Here is a 16,967-nt window from a genome sequence, read left to right as displayed (position 1 = left end):
CTCAATAACAATCCATTTAGATAAAGACTCTGAATAACAATCCATTTGGATAAAGACTCTCTGAATAACAGTCCATTTGGATAAAGACACTCCCTGTAACAGACTCTTTGGATAAAGACTCTCTGAATAACAATACATTTGGATAAAGACTCTGAATAACAGTCCATTTGGATAAAGACTCTGAATAACAGTCCATTTGGATAAAGACTCTCTGAATAACAATCCATTTGGATAAAGACTCTGAATAACAATCCATTTGGATAAAGACTCTGAATAACAATCCATTTGGATAAAGACTCTGAATAACAATCCATTTGGATAAAGACTCTGAATAACAATCCATTTGGATAAAGACTCTCAATAACAATCCATTTGGATAAAGACTCTGAATAACAATCCATTTGGATAAAGACTCTGAATAACAGTCCATTTGGATAAAGACTCTGAAAAACAATCCATTTGGATAAAGACTCTGAATAACAGTCCATTTGGATAAAGACTCTGAAGAACAATCCATTTGGATAAAGACTCTGAATAACAATCCATTTGGATAAAGACTCTGAATAACAGTTCATTTGGATAAAGACACTGAATAACAGTCCATTTGGATAAAGACTCTGAAGAACAATCCATTTGGATAAAGACTCTGAATAACAGTCCATTTGGATAAAGACTCTCAATAACAGTCCATTTGGATAAAGACTCTGAATAACAGTCCATTTGGATAAATACTCTGAATAACAGTCCATTTGGATAAAGACTCTCAATAACAGTCCATTTGGATAAAGACTCTGAAGAACAATCCATTTGGATAAAGACTCTGAATAACAATCCATTTGGATAAAGACTCTGAATAACAGTTCATTTGGATAAAGACACTGAATAACAGTCCATTTGGATAAAGACTCTGAAAAACAATCCATTTGGATAAAGACTCTGAATAACAGTCCATTTGGATAAAGACTCTGAAGAACAATCCATTTGGATAAAGACTCTGAATAACAATCCATTTGGATAAAGACTCTGAATAACAGTTCATTTGGATAAAGACACTGAATAACAGTCAATTTGGATAAAGACTCTGAAGAACAATCCATTTGGATAAAGACTCTGAATAACAGTCCATTTGGATAAAGACTCTCAATAACAGTCCATTTGGATAAAGACTCTGAATAACAGTCAATTTGGATAAAGACTCTATATGAATAACAATCCATTTGGATAAAGACTCTGAATAACAGTCCATTTGGATAAAGACTCTATGTGAATAACAATCCATTTGGATAAAGACTCTCAATAACAATCCATTTAGATAAAGACTCTGAATAACAATCCATTTGGATAAAGACTCTCTGAATAACAGTCCATTTGGATAAAGACACTCCCTGTAACAGACTCTTTGGATAAAGACTCTCTGAATAACAATACATTTGGATAAAGACTCTGAATAACAGTCCATTTGGATAAAGACTCTGAATAACAGTCCATTTGGATAAAGACTCTCTGAATAACAATCCATTTGGATAAAGACTCTGAATAACAATCCATTTGGATAAAGACTCTATGTGAATAACAATCCATTTGGATAAAGACTATATGAATAACAATCCATTTGGATAAAGACTCTCAATAACAATCCATTTGGATAAAGACTCTCAATAACAATCCATTTAGATAAAGACTCTGAATAACAATCCATTTGGATAAAGACTCTCTGAATAACAGTCCATTTGGATAAACACACTCCCTGTAACAGACTCTTTGGATAAAGACTCTCTGAATAACAATACATTTGGATAAAGACTCTGAATAACAGTCCATTTGGATAAAGACTCTGAATAACAGTCCATTTGGATAAAGACTCTCTGAATAACAATCCATTTGGATAAAGACTCTGAATAACAATCCATTTGGATAAAGACTCTCAATAACAATCCATTTGGATAAAGACTCTGAATAACAATCCATTTGGATAAAGACTCTGAATAACAATCCATTTGGATAAAGACTCTGAATAACAGTCCATTTGGATAAAGACTCTGAATAACAATCCATTTGGATAAAGAATCTGAATAACAATCCATTTGGATAAAGACTCTGAAAAACAATCCATTTGGATAAAGACTCTGAATAACAGTTCATTTGGATAAAGACACTCTCTGTAACAGACTCTTTGGATAAAGACTCTCTGAATAACAATCCATTTGGATGAATACTCTGAATAACAGTCAATTTGGATAAAGACTCTATATGAATAACAATCCATTTGGATAAAGACTCTGAATAACAGTCCATTTGGATAAAGACTCTATGTGAATAACAATCCATTTGGATAAAGACTATATGAATAACAATCCATTTGGATAAAGACTCTCAATAACAATCCATTTGGATAAAGACTCTCAATAACAATCCATTTAGATAAAGACTCTGAATAACAATCCATTTGGATAAAGACTCTCTGAATAACAGTCCATTTGGATAAAGACACTCCCTGTAACAGACTCTTTGGATAAAGACTCTCTGAATAACAATACATTTGGATAAAGACTCTGAATAACAGTCCATTTGGATAAAGACTCTGAATAACAGTCCATTTGGATAAAGACTCTCTGAATAACAATCCATTTGGATAAAGACTCTGAATAACAATCCATTTGGATAAAGACTCTGAATAACAATCCATTTGGATAAAGACTCTGAATAACAATCCATTTGGATAAAGACTCTGAATAACAATCCATTTGGATAAAGACTCTCAATAACAATCCATTTGGATAAAGACTCTGAATAACAATCCATTTGGATAAAGACTCTGAATAACAGTTCATTTGGATAAAGACACTGAATAACAGTCCATTTGGATAAAGACTCTGAAGAACAATCCATTTGGATAAAGACTCTGAATAACAGTCCATTTGGATAAAGACTCTCAATAACAGTCCATTTGGATAAAGACTCTGAATAACAGTCAATTTGGATAAAGACTCTATATGAATAACAATCCATTTGGATAAAGACTCTGAATAACAGTCCATTTGGATAAAGACTCTATGTGAATAACAATCCATTTGGATAAAGACTCTCAATAACAATCCATTTAGATAAAGACTCTGAATAACAATCCATTTGGATAAAGACTCTCTGAATAACAGTCCATTTGGATAAAGACACTCCCTGTAACAGACTCTTTGGATAAAGACTCTCTGAATAACAATACATTTGGATAAAGACTCTGAATAACAGTCCATTTGGATAAAGACTCTGAATAACAGTCCATTTGGATAAAGACTCTCTGAATAACAATCCATTTGGATAAAGACTCTGAATAACAATCCATTTGGATAAAGACTCTGAATAACAGTTCATTTGGATAAAGACACTCTCTGTAACAGACTCTTTGGATAAAGACTCTCTGAATAACAATCCATTTGGATAAAGACTCTGAATAACAGTCAATTTGGATAAAGACTCTATATGAATAACAATCCATTTGGATAAAGACTCTGAATAACAGTCCATTTGGATAAAGACTCTATGTGAATAACAATCCATTTGGATAAAGACTATATGAATAACAATCCATTTGGATAAAGACTCTCAATAACAATCCATTTGGATAAAGACTCTCAATAACAATCCATTTAGATAAAGACTCTGAATAACAATCCATTTGGATAAAGACTCTCTGAATAACAGTCCATTTGGATAAAGACACTCCCTGTAACAGACTCTTTGGATAAAGACTCTCTGAATAACAATACATTTGGATAAAGACTCTGAATAACAGTCCATTTGGATAAAGACTCTGAATAACAGTCCATTTGGATAAAGACTCTCTGAATAACAATCCATTTGGATAAAGACTCTGAATAACAATCCATTTGGATAAAGACTCTGAATAACAATCCATTTGGATAAAGACTCTGAATAACAATCCATTTGGATAAAGACTCTGAATAACAATCCATTTGGATAAAGACTCTCAATAACAATCCATTTGGATAAAGACTCTGAATAACAATCCATTTGGATAAAGACTCTGAATAACAGTCCATTTGGATAAAGACTCTGAAAAACAATCCATTTGGATAAAGACTCTGAATAACAGTCCATTTGGATAAAGACTCTGAAGAACAATCCATTTGGATAAAGACTCTGAATAACAATCCATTTGGATAAAGACTCTGAATAACAGTTCATTTGGATAAAGACACTGAATAACAGTCCATTTGGATAAAGACTCTGAAGAACAATCCATTTGGATAAAGACTCTGAATAACAGTCCATTTGGATAAAGACTCTCAATAACAGTCCATTTGGATAAAGACTCTGAATAACAGTCCATTTGGATAAATACTCTGAATAACAGTCCATTTGGATAAAGACTCTCAATAACAGTCCATTTGGATAAAGACTCTGAAGAACAATCCATTTGGATAAAGACTCTGAATAACAATCCATTTGGATAAAGACTCTGAATAACAGTTCATTTGGATAAAGACACTGAATAACAGTCCATTTGGATAAAGACTCTGAAAAACAATCCATTTGGATAAAGACTCTGAATAACAGTCCATTTGGATAAAGACTCTGAAGAACAATCCATTTGGATAAAGACTCTGAATAACAATCCATTTGGATAAAGACTCTGAATAACAGTTCATTTGGATAAAGACACTGAATAACAGTCAATTTGGATAAAGACTCTGAAGAACAATCCATTTGGATAAAGACTCTGAATAACAGTCCATTTGGATAAAGACTCTCAATAACAGTCCATTTGGATAAAGACTCTGAATAACAGTCAATTTGGATAAAGACTCTATATGAATAACAATCCATTTGGATAAAGACTCTGAATAACAGTCCATTTGGATAAAGACTCTATGTGAATAACAATCCATTTGGATAAAGACTCTCAATAACAATCCATTTAGATAAAGACTCTGAATAACAATCCATTTGGATAAAGACTCTCTGAATAACAGTCCATTTGGATAAAGACACTCCCTGTAACAGACTCTTTGGATAAAGACTCTCTGAATAACAATACATTTGGATAAAGACTCTGAATAACAGTCCATTTGGATAAAGACTCTGAATAACAGTCCATTTGGATAAAGACTCTCTGAATAACAATCCATTTGGATAAAGACTCTGAATAACAATCCATTTGGATAAAGACTCTATGTGAATAACAATCCATTTGGATAAAGACTATATGAATAACAATCCATTTGGATAAAGACTCTCAATAACAATCCATTTGGATAAAGACTCTCAATAACAATCCATTTAGATAAAGACTCTGAATAACAATCCATTTGGATAAAGACTCTCTGAATAACAGTCCATTTGGATAAAGACACTCCCTGTAACAGACTCTTTGGATAAAGACTCTCTGAATAACAATACATTTGGATAAAGACTCTGAATAACAGTCCATTTGGATAAAGACTCTGAATAACAGTCCATTTGGATAAAGACTCTCTGAATAACAATCCATTTGGATAAAGACTCTGAATAACAATCCATTTGGATAAAGACTCTCAATAACAATCCATTTGGATAAAGACTCTGAATAACAATCCATTTGGATAAAGACTCTGAATAACAATCCATTTGGATAAAGACTCTGAATAACAGTCCATTTGGATAAAGACTCTGAAAAACAATCCATTTGGATAAAGACTCTGAATAACAGTCCATTTGGATAAAGACTCTGAAGAACAATCCATTTGGATAAAGACTCTGAATAACAATCCATTTGGATAAAGACTCTGAATAACAGTTCATTTGGATAAAGACACTGAATAACAGTCCATTTGGATAAAGACTCTGAAGAACAATCCATTTGGATAAAGACTCTGAATAACAGTCCATTTGGATAAAGACTCTCAATAACAGTCCATTTGGATAAAGACTCTGAATAACAGTCCATTTGGATAAATACTCTGAATAACAGTCCATTTGGATAAAGACTCTCAATAACAGTCCATTTGGATAAAGACTCTGAAGAACAATCCATTTGGATAAAGACTCTGAATAACAATCCATTTGGATAAAGACTCTGAATAACAGTTCATTTGGATAAAGACACTGAATAACAGTCCATTTGGATAAAGACTCTGAAAAACAATCCATTTGGATAAAGACTCTGAATAACAGTCCATTTGGATAAAGACTCTGAAGAACAATCCATTTGGATAAAGACTCTGAATAACAATCCATTTGGATAAAGACTCTGAATAACAGTTCATTTGGATAAAGACACTGAATAACAGTCCATTTGGATAAAGACTCTGAAGAACAATCCATTTGGATAAAGACTCTGAATAACAGTCCATTTGGATAAAGACTCTCAATAACAGTCCATTTGGATAAAGACTCTGAATAACAGTCAATTTGGATAAAGACTCTATATGAATAACAATCCATTTGGATAAAGACTCTGAATAACAGTCCATTTGGATAAAGACTCTATGTGAATAACAATCCATTTGGATAAAGACTCTCAATAACAATCCATTTAGATAAAGACTCTGAATAACAATCCATTTGGATAAAGACTCTCTGAATAACAGTCCATTTGGATAAAGACACTCCCTGTAACAGACTCTTTGGATAAAGACTCTCTGAATAACAATACATTTGGATAAAGACTCTGAATAACAGTCCATTTGGATAAAGACTCTGAATAACAGTCCATTTGGATAAAGACTCTCTGAATAACAATCCATTTGGATAAAGACTCTGAATAACAATCCATTTGGATAAAGACTCTATGTGAATAACAATCCATTTGGATAAAGACTATATGAATAACAATCCATTTGGATAAAGACTCTCAATAACAATCCATTTGGATAAAGACTCTCAATAACAATCCATTTAGATAAAGACTCTGAATAACAATCCATTTGGATAAAGACTCTCTGAATAACAGTCCATTTGGATAAAGACACTCCCTGTAACAGACTCTTTGGATAAAGACTCTCTGAATAACAATACATTTGGATAAAGACTCTGAATAACAGTCCATTTGGATAAAGACTCTGAATAACAGTCCATTTGGATAAAGACTCTCTGAATAACAATCCATTTGGATAAAGACTCTGAATAACAATCCATTTGGATAAAGACTCTCAATAACAATCCATTTGGATAAAGACTCTGAATAACAATCCATTTGGATAAAGACTCTGAATAACAATCCATTTGGATAAAGACTCTGAATAACAGTCCATTTGGATAAAGACTCTGAATAACAATCCATTTGGATAAAGAATCTGAATAACAATCCATTTGGATAAAGACTCTGAAAAACAATCCATTTGGATAAAGACTCTGAATAACAGTTCATTTGGATAAAGACACTCTCTGTAACAGACTCTTTGGATAAAGACTCTCTGAATAACAATCCATTTGGATAAATACTCTGAATAACAGTCAATTTGGATAAAGACTCTATATGAATAACAATCCATTTGGATAAAGACTCTGAATAACAGTCCATTTGGATAAAGACTCTATGTGAATAACAATCCATTTGGATAAAGACTATATGAATAACAATCCATTTGGATAAAGACTCTCAATAACAATCCATTTGGATAAAGACTCTCAATAACAATCCATTTAGATAAAGACTCTGAATAACAATCCATTTGGATAAAGACTCTCTGAATAACAGTCCATTTGGATAAAGACACTCCCTGTAACAGACTCTTTGGATAAAGACTCTCTGAATAACAATACATTTGGATAAAGACTCTGAATAACAGTCCATTTGGATAAAGACTCTGAATAACAGTCCATTTGGATAAAGACTCTCTGAATAACAATCCATTTGGATAAAGACTCTGAATAACAATCCATTTGGATAAAGACTCTGAATAACAATCCATTTGGATAAAGACTCTGAATAACAATCCATTTGGATAAAGACTCTGAATAACAATCCATTTGGATAAAGACTCTCAATAACAATCCATTTGGATAAAGACTCTGAATAACAATCCATTTGGATAAAGACTCTGAATAACAGTTCATTTGGATAAAGACACTGAATAACAGTCCATTTGGATAAAGACTCTGAAGAACAATCCATTTGGATAAAGACTCTGAATAACAGTCCATTTGGATAAAGACTCTCAATAACAGTCCATTTGGATAAAGACTCTGAATAACAGTCAATTTGGATAAAGACTCTATATGAATAACAATCCATTTGGATAAAGACTCTGAATAACAGTCCATTTGGATAAAGACTCTATGTGAATAACAATCCATTTGGATAAAGGAATAACAATCCATTTGGATAAAGACTGAATCAGTCAATTTCTGAATAACAGTCCATTTGGATAAAAGACTCCCTGTAACAGACTCTTTGGATAAAGACTCTCTGAATAACAATACATTTGGATAAAGACTCTGAATAACAGTCCATTTGGATAAAGACTCTGAATAACAGTCCATTTGGATAAAGACTCTCTGAATAACAATCCATTTGGATAAAGACTCTGAATAACAATCCATTTGGATAAAGACTCTGAATAACAATCCATTTGGATAAAGACTCTGAATAACAATCCATTTGGATAAAGACTCTGAATAACAATCCATTTGGATAAAGACTCTGAATAACAATCCATTTGGATAAAGACTCTGAATAACAATCCATTTGGATAAAGACTCTGAAAACAATCCATTTGGATAAAGACTCTCAATAACAATCCATTTGGATAAAGACTCTGAATAACAATCCATTTGGATAAAGACTCTGAATAACAGTCCATTTGGATAAAGACTCTGAAAAACAATCCATTTGGATAAAGACTCTGAATAACAGTTCATTTGGATAAAGACACTCTCTGTAACAGACTCTTTGGATAAAGACTCTCTGAATAACAATCCATTTGGATAAAGACTCTGAATAACAGTCAATTTGGATAAAGACTCTATATGAATAACAATCCATTTGGATAAAGACTCTGAATAACAGTCCATTTGGATAAAGACTCTATGTGAATAACAATCCATTTGGATAAAGACTATATGAATAACAATCCATTTGGATAAAGACTCTCAATAACAATCCATTTGGATAAAGACTCTCAATAACAATCCATTTAGATAAAGACTCTGAATAACAATCCATTTGGATAAAGACTCTCTGAATAACAGTCCATTTGGATAAAGACACTCCCTGTAACAGACTCTTTGGATAAAGACTCTCTGAATAACAATACATTTGGATAAAGACTCTGAATAACAGTCCATTTGGATAAAGACTCTGAATAACAGTCCATTTGGATAAAGACTCTCTGAATAACAATCCATTTGGATAAAGACTCTGAATAACAATCCATTTGGATAAAGACTCTGAATAACAATCCATTTGGATAAAGACTCTGAATAACATCCATTTGGATAAAGACTCTGAATAACAATCCATTTGGATAAAGACACTCTATAACAGACTCTTTGGATAAAGACTCTCTGAATAACAGTCCATTTGGATAAAGACTCTCAATAACAGTCCATTTGGATAAAGACTCTGAAGAACAATCCATTTGGATAAAGACTCTGAATAACAATCCATTTGGATAAAGACTCTGAATAACAGTTCATTTGGATAAAGACACTGAATAACAGTCCATTTGGATAAAGACTCTGAAAAACAATCCATTTGGATAAAGACTCTGAATAACAGTCCATTTGGATAAAGACTCTGAAGAACAATCCATTTGGATAAAGACTCTGAATAACAATCCATTTGGATAAAGACTCTGAATAACAGTTCATTTGGATAAAGACACTGAATAACAGTCCATTTGGATAAAGACTCTGAAGAACAATCCATTTGGATAAAGACTCTGAATAACAGTCCATTTGGATAAAGACTCTCAATAACAGTCCATTTGGATAAAGACTCTGAATAACAATCCATTTGGATAAAGACTCTGAATAACAGTCCATTTGGATAAAGACTCTGAATAACAATCCATTTGGATAAAGACTCTGAAAAACAATCCATTTGGATAAAGACTCTGAATAACAGTTCATTTGGATAAAGACACTCTCTGTAACAGACTCTTTGGATAAAGACTCTCTGAATAACAATCCATTTGGATAAAGACTCTGAATAACAGTCAATTTGGATAAAGACTCTCTGAATAACAATCCATTTGGATAAAGACTCTGAATAACAGTCAATTTGGATAAAGACTCTATATGAATAACAATCCATTTGGATAAAGACTCTGAATAACAGTTCATTTGGATAAAGACACTCTCTGTAACAGACTCTTTGGATAAAGACTCTCTGAATAACAATACATTTGGATAAAGACTCTGAATAACAGTCCATTTGGATAAAGACTCTCTGAATAACAGTCCATTTGGATAAAGACACTCTCTGTAACAGACTCTTTGGATAAAGACTCTCTGAATAACAATACATTTGGATAAAGACTCTGAATAACAGTCCATTTGGATAAAGACTCTCTGAATAACAATCCATTTGGATAAAGACTCTGAATAACAATCAATTTGGATAAAGACTCTGAATAACAATCCATTTGGATAAAGACTCTCAATAACAATCCATTTGGATAAAGACTCTCAATAACAATCCATTTAGATAAAGACTCTGAATAACAATCCATTTGGATAAAGACTCTCTGAATAACAGTCCATTTGGATAAAGACACTCCCTGTAACAGACTCTTTGGATAAAGACTCTCTGAATAACAATACATTTGGATAAAGACTCTGAATAACAGTCCATTTGGATAAAGACTCTGAATAACAGTCCATTTGGATAAAGACTCTCTGAATAACAATCCATTTGGATAAAGACTCTGAATAACAATCCATTTGGATAAAGACTCTGAATAACAATCCATTTGGATAAAGACTCTGAATAACATCCATTTGGATAAAGACTCTGAATAACAATCCATTTGGATAAAGACTCTCAATAACAATCCATTTGGATAAAGACTCTGAATAACAATCCATTTGGATAAAGACTCTGAATAACAATCCATTTGGATAAAGACTCTGAATAACAATCCATTTGGATAAAGACTCTGAATAACAATCCATTTGGATAAAGACTCTGAATAACAATCCATTTGGAAAGACTCTGAATAACAATCCATTTGGATAAAGACTGAATAATAATCCATTTGGATAAATACTCTCAATAACAGTCCATTTGGATAAAGACTCTGAATAACAGTCCATTTGGATAAAGACTCTCTGAATAACACTCCATTTGGATAAAGACACTCTATAACAGACTCTTTGGATAAAGACTCTCTGAATAACAGTCCATTTGGATAAAGACTCTCAATAACAGTCCATTTGGATAAAGACTCTGAAGAACAATCCATTTGGATAAAGACTCTGAATAACAATCCATTTGGATAAAGACTCTGAATAACAGTTCATTTGGATAAAGACACTGAATAACAGTCCATTTGGATAAAGACTCTGAAAAACAATCCATTTGGATAAAGACTCTGAATAACAGTCCATTTGGATAAAGACTCTGAAGAACAATCCATTTGGATAAAGACTCTGAATAACAATCCATTTGGATAAAGACTCTGAATAACAGTTCATTTGGATAAAGACACTGAATAACAGTCCATTTGGATAAAGACTCTGAAGAACAATCCATTTGGATAAAGACTCTGAATAACAGTCCATTTGGATAAAGACTCTCAATAACAGTCCATTTGGATAAAGACTCTGAATAACAATCCATTTGGATAAAGACTCTGAATAACAGTCCATTTGGATAAAGACTCTGAATAACAATCCATTTGGATAAAGACTCCATTTGAAAAACAATCCATTTGGATAAAGACTCTGAATAACAGTTCATTTGGATAAAGACAGTTCATTTGGATAAAGACACTCTCTGTAACAGACTCTTTGGATAAAGACTCTCTGAATAACAATCCATTTGGATAAAGACTCTGAATAACAGTCAATTTGGATAAAGACTCTCTGAATAACAATCCATTTGGATAAAGACTCTGAATAACAGTCAATTTGGATAAAGACTCTATATGAATAACAATCCATTTGGATAAAGACTCTGAATAACAGTTCATTTGGATAAAGACACTCTCTGTAACAGACTCTTTGGATAAAGACTCTCTGAATAACAATACATTTGGATAAAGACTCTGAATAACAGTCCATTTGGATAAAGACTCTCTGAATAACAGTCCATTTGGATAAAGACACTCTCTGTAACAGACTCTTTGGATAAAGACTCTCTGAATAACAATACATTTGGATAAAGACTCTGAATAACAGTCCATTTGGATAAAGACTCTCTGAATAACAATCCATTTGGATAAAGACTCTGAATAACAATCAATTTGGATAAAGACTCTGAATAACAATCCATTTGGATAAAGACTCTCAATAACAGTCCATTTGGATAAAGACTCTGAATAACAGTCCATTTGGATAAAGACACTCTCTGTAACAGACTCTTTGGATAAAGACTCTCGGAATAACAATCCATTTGGATAAAGACTCTGAATAACAGTCCATTTGGATAAAGACACTCTCTGTAACAGACTCTTTGGATAAAGACTCTCGGAATAATAGTTCATTTGGATAAAGACTCTAAATAACAGTCCATTTGGATAAAGACTATCTGAATAACAGTCCATTTGGATAAAGACTCTCTGAATAACAATCCATTTTGATAAAGACTCTGAATAACAATCCATTTGGATAAAGACTCTTTGACTAACAGTCCATTTGAATAGTCTTTCCATTTAATCCAATGGTTTAATACTGTATAGAGGCAAACATACAGACACAACTGTTGAATAATTGTGATGTGATAAATAGGACTGTTTTTTCCCAGCTCTTCTTAGAACATGACAAATTCATGTTTATTTCTTCCATAACTTCTCATAAGTCAAGTAGCTTTGGAATAATGATGAATACGTTTATAAATCAGGATATAGCAGCTATGTTATGTCCTTGACATCTGCTCTGCAGTTGTGGTACAGAAAAATGTCACTAAATGACAACCCTGCACAGAATACAGAATACCGAATACAGGCCTTGTCATTTCCTCTATGATTTTGGATGTACTGTTTAAATACCTCAGATAGATATAAGAGGATGTTCCTACACCCGTTCGGAAACAGTAATAGACACAAATCTACTCCATGCATCATTTGATTGATTATTTGTTTCGACAGGACTGCTCTTTGACTAACTGTATTACAGAGCCAAGGCAGTCGACAGGAATAACATTTTCAAAAAGGTCCGTAATTACTGTTATTATGACATTATCTGACATTTCCACCCTTTTCTGACTTCAAAACTTGTAAAAGTTTAAAAGGGCAATTCCTTCACTTTTCAACCTCGTATTCATTATCTCCATCACCAAACCAGTGTCTACGTATGTGAAAACAGAGTGTTTCTATGATCTGGGGTTAAAAAGATCACAGGTAGGATTAAAAGTAAGAAAAACAATGATTTTCAAAGCCTGCAATGAGTTTCTAGCCAGAGGAAGGGTATTCTCTTGCTCCCTACATCACCATGAATCTCATAGTGTTTGAAAATCGTTGTTTTTAAAGCGTTTTAACTGTTGATGATGTCATCGGTAGAACCTTTTAACTTTATATGTTTTTTGTAGAAATACGCCGTTTTCACATACATTTATGTAGACACTGGTATAGTGCTGGAGATAATGAAAATTAGGTTAAAAGTGGTGGAATTTCCCTTCAAGCCTGCAATGGTGCAGGTTGAAATCACCAGCTATCGTCTTCTAAGGCCCAAATCATACATTAAGTTGATATTTCCCAGAAAGTGTGTCTTGGCAAGACTCAAACATAATTGAGCCCGCATGTTAGTTAATTTGGGTCTAATATGGTGAACTGAAGGCCTGTTTGGAGATTGAATAGGGAGCTCTCGTAATGATCAGGTCTCAATTGGCCCACCACCGTCCCCCTATGGCGTCTCTGCAACAGTTGCTTAGGAACCACTTCCCTGTTCCCACCAGTCCTTTTGTTGTAGCTCATTGCATGACTTTATTTATTTCGCCTTTAGGCCCCGGAGGCTTTTAATGGGTATTTGCTCAGTTTAACTCCCACTGTTCTTTCTGTAGCAAGTGTATTAGCATAATTTGGCAAACAGTTGTTTACCTGCTCCAGTAGACGTGGGCAAGCCAGATGGGTTCCCTGTAAGGGATGGGGATTCCAAGTTGCCTGGTGTGGCTTCTTTACATATTTTAAATTGTCAATCTGTTATTTCAGCTTTCATCATAATCCAATTCGTGGATTTGAAATAATCATTTGACTTAATTATGTTTTTCTCCCTCGATATACAGATGTCTTGAATTGGAGGGAAGTGGTGAGACTGGCATTAATCCAATGAAGTATAAAGAATGAACCATACATGTCCCATACAGTATGTAGCAGATGGCTAAGCGCATCGCTGCTACCTTCCTCAGACCAAGAAATACTGTTGCCCCGGATCCAGAAATGCCTCAGCTGGTGCTTCTTGAGTATTTGTGTTATGGTGCAGAGGGTTCTGAGTTTGCACCCAGGTCAGGGAGGAATTTCCACTTTGTCACAATATGCATGCCTCCCGTGACTGTGTACAGTACTGTCTTAGGGGGCAGAGTCTGCTAGTTGTTATTTACTCTACTGAGGTCGAATTTGCTAGATCTGAATCTGGACCAATCACCTTTGCCTACATGGTGACTTCCTTAATTCTATAGTAAAATACCTACTACAGCTCAATAGCAACTCCTTTCCAGGTGATTACATGCAAGTCCTGCCACTAAGTCACTAGAGTCATACCACAGAGTAAATGTTACAGGCTTATACTCTCCTGCTCATAAGTAAAACTGCTATTGTCACTCCAAAGGAAGTTAGGGTGCAATTTACATGCACATCCCCTACTTATGTTCAATGTCCACTTTTTAAAAAAGAAAGTCAAGTTAGTTATGCTTGCCAGACTGTATTATTTATGCTGTAATTGATCGCTTCTGGCAAAAGCCGGGCTGCTGTACATGATAAATGGTATGGTTCGGGCCAGTTAAGGGATCGTTATCATAGTTAACAGCTACTCTCTTTATGTCCTTGAGGATTTGATTACACGAGAATCACTGTCAGTTGTATGTTACTTTCAATAAGACTGCCTGACAGCTAACTGTCTACTGCATAGTATTTTATTGGCAGGTCTCAGAGTGAAGGGAATTGACAATAATTGATGTTAAGTTAACACAGTCACAAGTGGACTCAAAACTAGAGCCTAACTCTATAATGTCATTGTTTATAGGGGGTCATCTGTGTCATATTCAAAACATGATGTTGTATGGTTTAATATAAAAGCTCACTTGATATTGATTATTGCTTGGATCCACTAATACTCTACTATGACCTACCATCTCTGAAAGCCAGGACAGGTCTATTAAACATACACCTACTTATTTAGTCACATCTGCTGCCCTGTGGCACTCAGGTGGTCGCTCAGAGTGCACAACATGTGTAGAACATGCCTCTGAGACTCGAGGCTAATCGTCACATAGAAGTATACGATTTTTCCATTTCTTTGAATCATCGCCCTTCTACCTTGACGTCAATAACCATGAGGAGTCAATCGGTGCTCTTTCTGCCAGTTTAGGGCCCTTGTAATTACTGTTTGACTATGACTTATGGGAAGGCTCTATTATTTGCAGCTGCTGCCCAAGGACGCACAAGGCCCATTGCTCTCGTAGTGCTCATACAGGGAGCTTTGCTTTGAATATGCCACTAAACAGTTGCTTGGCTCGGAGAGCACTGCCAGGAGCTAAACAAATCAGTCAATGTGAATAGAGATCACGACAGTGAAAAATACCCACATTTCTAGCATTAACTTTGATACCCTTTTCTACTTCTGCACACTTTTTCTATGCAAAGCTGTATTGAGGATGATTTCCCTTTTAACATTTCCCTTTCTTTATAAGGTTATGGGAAATGTCTAGGAGTGCAGAAAGCGATTCCACAATATTGCCGCTTAGATAATTTTGCCGATCTGCCTCCCCTCGAACTCTGAATTGTATTAATATTTAATCACATTATGAATTGTATGAGGAATACAATTACCAAGGTAAATACACCTGTTCCGCCAAGCAAGAAATGGAGAGAATCCCACTGCAAGCAGCTTTCCCTCTCAAGGTGAGCTTTAGGAAAATGATTGCAGCAACTTGGAGAGATTTGCAACGTTGTAATCCACCTTTCTATTCATTTGCTTCCCCCAGTTTGTCAGTTCAAAGGAACTCGTAAGAGAGGGTGTAGTGTTCTCCCTCCAACTTTAATTTACTCACTTTGCTTGCACATAGAAATCCATGGAAATTATGGCTCCATCTGGAGAAATAGGTGCAACATCCATTGCTTCGTCTGTCTAGGATTTTCTTCAGCCAATGTCTAGATGTTGCATTACCAGATTATATATTCTTGTTCTATTGTTGCACTCATATTTTTATCCTTTTGTGGTCGCCTCGCTTGTCATTGAGAAATATATTCCCTAGTACATTGCTGTGCTCATAATTATCTGATAATGAATTAATCCTGTATGTAATGACTAGGCTCTGGTGATGAACCCTGATTTGACACTTCATCTGCAGCATCCTGGTTTGGAGGGAGTACCGGCCATTTAAACCAGTATTGTCAAATGACAAATCTATTATAACCTCATGTATATTAATAATAATAATAATAATAATAATATAGGGTATATACAGTGTATATTTGTGTATGTTTGCGGGGCAGTTATTTTCCAAGAAATTGTGCACATAGCAGAGCAGAACTGAAAAGGATTAGTAGAATAAATGAGAGTTCTGGTCAGTTTCCAGCAACACTATATTAAACAGTCAAGAGGCTCCTCAGTGAAGTGCATAAGCTTCATGTGCTGGGCTACACCTCTTC

Source organism: Oncorhynchus gorbuscha, linkage group LG13 (assembly GCF_021184085.1).
Source record: "Oncorhynchus gorbuscha isolate QuinsamMale2020 ecotype Even-year linkage group LG13, OgorEven_v1.0, whole genome shotgun sequence".
In the NCBI taxonomy this organism is placed as follows: Eukaryota; Metazoa; Chordata; class Actinopteri; order Salmoniformes; family Salmonidae; genus Oncorhynchus; species Oncorhynchus gorbuscha.
This window is presented reverse-complemented; position numbering follows the sequence as displayed.